General features: G+C 42.3%; 1 long non-coding RNA gene across 1 annotated transcript; it reads right to left on the bottom strand.

The window, feature by feature from the left end:
* Positions 1 to 997: 997 nt before the first annotated feature.
* On the bottom strand, positions 998 to 4,582 carry LOC106858933 (uncharacterized). Its single transcript, XR_001403804.2, has 3 exons — positions 4,357 to 4,582; positions 3,110 to 3,160; positions 998 to 2,773 (listed from the first exon to the last, which is right to left on the bottom strand). It is a non-coding gene; the product is annotated as an uncharacterized LOC106858933 (long non-coding RNA).

The raw sequence follows: 4,582 nt of genomic DNA, 5'->3' as shown, positions 1-4,582 counted from the left end.
CATCAACAACCACCCCCCAGTAAAATTATACCCTTTAGTAAATCCTGCTCAAATTGCCTTCCAGTGATCTTTGCCTGATGGCAGCACTGGCACTGGCTGGATTATGCTTGATTAAGAACGAATGTTGCACACTAATTGGCTGATAAATGCTTTGTATGCATTTTTAATCAGGTATTACTTATCCGATATTAAAATCGCTACTATATACTCTTTATATGTAACATGTACTCATGGGTCTAGAAGGCACCAAGTGGAAAGCGTGTGGGAACTTGAGTGCTGAATTATATGAATTATAACTTAACAGCAGAGTGATGAAAAGGTAGGGGAGAAGAGCACAGGAGGATGGCTGAGGTATAGGAAGCCTTTTCCCAGGGAATATGGCATAAAGAATTCACCCCTGGAAGGACGGGAGGAAAAGAGTGCTGGTGAAAGGGCGAGGTGACAGGGGCTGCCACAGCAGCCCTGGAGTAATTTTAAGTGAAAGGCTACAAGCAAAAAGCCCCCTAAAAATTAGAAAACCTTTAGGAGTAGGTCAGTACAAACAGTTGCTCTGTGCAATGTTTGGATAACAGGATCCCTTCTAAGCCTCATAAAAATTACATTAAAATAGTCAGTGGGATTTTGAGCATATCCTGCACTCCAGGTACACAGAGTTCCAAACTATCCCATTCATCTGGCACATAGAAATTGATGGAAAGGTCTGAGCTTTTATTTCCAAGTTTCATTATTTGTATGATCTACCATAGGGCAGGGAAGATTAAAGAGTAATGGAATGCCTAAATCTAGAAGGAACAAAGAAGACCTCAATAGATGAATGTGAGTAATTGCATCAGGTGCAAAAACACAATTAGTGACATTATAATTACTGAAATTAAATATCAATTTACGTGAGTATGCACTATAATACTTTTGACAGCCTCAAATATTGTGTGATAGCAAATAAAAGTGGGATGGCAGCTCCCTAATTTGTAAAGTAAAATCATAGAACCATTAAAGCTCACTTAAAGAATTTTATTCCATAAGATACAAGGACAGGAAAGGTTTCAGTGCAAAGAGGATAAGTGATAATAAATGCCCAGTAAAACCATGCATACATCTGCAGCTATTAAGACACACAGCAGCTTCTCTAAAATACAAATGTAGTACATGAAGTAATAAACCCTGCAGCAGCACCATGGAAAACTTTGGTCTGAAGGAGAGAGCGGGAAGAAGATCATTCCCTTTGGGATAGGACACACCTCGCTTTAGGTACTGCAGGCATACAGGTTGCATGCTAATTGTGTCTGTGTCCTCCTCTAGTCCACAGGGAGAAACGGGTGTCACCAGAGACGATCCTTACCATAAAGACATCCATTTAGCATGCCAGGTGGTGAGATGAATCCAGGTCATTTCTCTCCCTTACCAATTTTCATGAGAGAACTTTCCATCTCCTGGAGAATATTTTCTCCAGCATGTCTCTCCAAGGCTGGCCCTTTAAGTGTGTGAAAGCTCTGCAGCCACAAGGCAGCGATTTTTTTCCCTTCAAAACAGCTTCACTTTCCTCTCCCACCTCCCCTCTTTCCTCTTGGTGTTTAGGTACTCTTTGCTAGCAGGATGGCTTTTTTTTCACCCTGTTGCTAGGTTGGTAGCCTAGTTTCCTAAGGAAAGGAAGCTTATGAGATCACACTGTCTGTGCAAGTGCCAGTCAGTCCCTCCTAAATAATCTTTGAGCCTGTGAACTGAGTTTGATCAAACTTGACAGGGGATAGAAGTCTCAAAGGTTTGAGCTGCCTACAAGTGCTGTGGAAGTAGGCAGGCAGAGGAGAAAAAATGCTGGGAGTGCATCCACTGCAGAAATATAACTGTATTATTAGACACCAGAGAGTCCACATCGAAGACAGTCATTACCACTGAACTCCATGGGAGATACAATTTCATAGATTCAGCAGCTCACAAGATGACTTGATTAATATGAGCATGAGCAAAATGTTCTTCTCCCCTTCTTCTGGAGCGTAAGACTTGCAGTTGCAGAGCAGCAGGGGAGAGCTCAGAAATGACAGGCTGGTAGAGAGAATTTAGAGCTAATTGCTGCTCCTTCTCATGCCAGTACTCGTGTGGAACTCGACTTCCCTGTGACTCCGGTGCCCCCATTTGCATGATCTGGTTCACACAAAGGATGAAATTGCACGGGCTAAAGTGAGCAGAGCAAGTCCTAAACTGCCGTGAGCTGGCACAGCTCTGCTGAGGAGGGTGAAGCTGCCTCAAAATGGGCCATCATTTCTCAGAGCAGCTCCATCATGAAGCATCCAGCTTGTCCAGATCCATCCTCCTGGCGCTGGTCTGCGGTGCATTTGCTACCAGCGATTCATTTACCACGAGTGTGAGCTGGAACATGAGCCGAGGACCAGCAAAAGCTGAGCCTGGTGCGTAGGCTGACTCTCGTTTGCTCCTGCTGTGGCTTTTCCTAGAAGTCAGCCACCCCAGGACTGCCTGACTACTGAGCCTGAACAAAACCCTCGCAGTTCCTTGTTAGCACTTGCCAGGGAGAAAAACAAGCTAGTTGCACTGGTGGGATTCAAAAAGAAGTAGACATCACTCATCTCGCAGAAAAAAAATAAAAAAAGAAAGAAAAAAAAAGACGAACTAACCACAGCTGACATTAAAATGAAGTCTGAGGAGTTGTGCAACTTTTTGTGTTCAGTGAAATATTGATGTTTTCTTCTTCTCCTAAGCCTTCTAAGTATTGATGTGCCAGATATCTGATTTAGGTGGAGAGAGTGAAAATCACCAACACCTAAAGAAAATGGAAGGAAGGTAATTAAATGAACTTTTGATGCACACCAAAACAGGAGGCTTGTGAGCAGTGAGTGACATGGCTGAAAATGGACCAGGATTTAGCGAGAAGGACAGGTATTGCAACCTGCCCTCGACAGTCTGTCCGAGGGCACAGGCTGAAATTCACAGCCTGAAATGCCTGTAGAGCAGCATCTGCATGAGGCTGGGCTGCTACATCCTTCCTTAAGATGAGGCTTCTTCAGAGAGGGAAGTGAACCACAAATCTCCTGCACCCAGGGCTGAATGTTTTCTGTTACATAACAGATCTGCGAAGGAACAGGGGAGCGTCCTTTACCTATTATCTGTTGTTGTCATTTCAGTCCGGGCATTTTTCTTCTGATGAAAGCTAGAAGATAAAAATAAAATTTTTCTAATTAATAAAGCCTGTCTCCTCATGTAGCATTTTTCACAAATCTCAAAGATCTGAAAGTGCTACTCCCATTTAATGGACACAAGGAGTAAGGGTGAAGGAGATCAAGTGAAATGTCTTGGCAGCAGAAAAAAAACAAGTCTTGCATCATGAGCCTAGTAAAAGGGACAAGGGCACCTATTAAGCCTCAATAAAAAGCAAAGCTGAGGACAATTTTCTGACATATTGGATCCTTCAATGAGGCGTTGCGAAACTAATGTGACCAATGTTCCATGCTAACAAAATATGTTCTGGATTTTTCATCTGACAACATAATTTAAGGATTTCTTGGAATATGTGAAACAAAATGAGGCAGTGCCTTTACAGGAATCATTCCTTTGCAAAAGGCAGCTTGTGCCAGAGGACCGGAAAACTGAAAATGCCCCAGGGGAGCACAGGAATGGATAAGACCTCTTACACTACCCAGTCAAAATAAAATACATTATAAGAAGCATAAATACCAAACTGACCATTTACTGCAAAACTTCTTGTACTTAAGGTACTACTGTTGTCAGAAGTACTACTATTAAAAGTCCTGACGAAGAGAGACTATACTGGACACGTGGTCTGACTCTTGAAGGGGTGCATTTGGCATGTACGTAGTTGTATCTGAAGGAAACTTGCTGACAGTGTCTGCAGCAAAATAGGTGGTTTAAGGCGGGATAAATCTAGTTAAAACAATTCCTATCGCTATCAGTGATTGTTTCTTTCTCATGGTTACTAGTGGTTTTTTTGGTTGGTTATTTGGTTTTTTACTTTGGTTGAATGAGGTTTTGAGGTTTTCATTCACTGCCTTGGGGAGCATCAGTTTGAATAAACAGTAGTTTCCAAAGTGTTAAAGAAATTGGTGGTATTAAAGAGATATTAAAGGATGCACTACACATCCACTCTTTTGCTTCCTGGCAAAAAAAAAAAAAAAAAAAAAAAAAGATGCCCTGCAGATTTGATCTTTGATGCTTGAGAGGTCTACTAAGTCTTTCACAGTCCTTAATAAATTGATATCATGGGCTAGAAATCTGGAGGTGCAAAGCACAATGCACACAAAACTCTTTCTATTTTGGTGGCATGAACCTGGAGTTCATATTGGGATAAGATTCCTGTCTGAGGTAAAACTGAGCATTCAAAGTCCTTACCTAGGCAGAATGCACATTGACTTCAGGGGATACTTTTTCCCAGAGAGTGGCTGTGTAAAGAAGGTCAGGACTAGTTGTTTGTCCCCTGTAGCAATGCTGTTTCTCTGAAGAGACTTCTAGCACCTGTGAGCAGGGATTTATTACTGCTGGTGAATACCAGCACTCAGGTGTTGGTCAGTCTCACCTTGACCTTCAGGAGGCTGTTTCCATCTTTTCTTCATATCAG

This window comes from Sturnus vulgaris, chromosome 1, assembly GCF_052056855.1.
Source record: "Sturnus vulgaris isolate bStuVul1 chromosome 1, bStuVul1.hap1, whole genome shotgun sequence".
Classification (NCBI taxonomy): domain Eukaryota; kingdom Metazoa; phylum Chordata; class Aves; order Passeriformes; family Sturnidae; genus Sturnus; species Sturnus vulgaris.
Note: the sequence above shows the minus strand (reverse complement) of the source record. Positions and strands in the feature narration are given on the sequence as shown.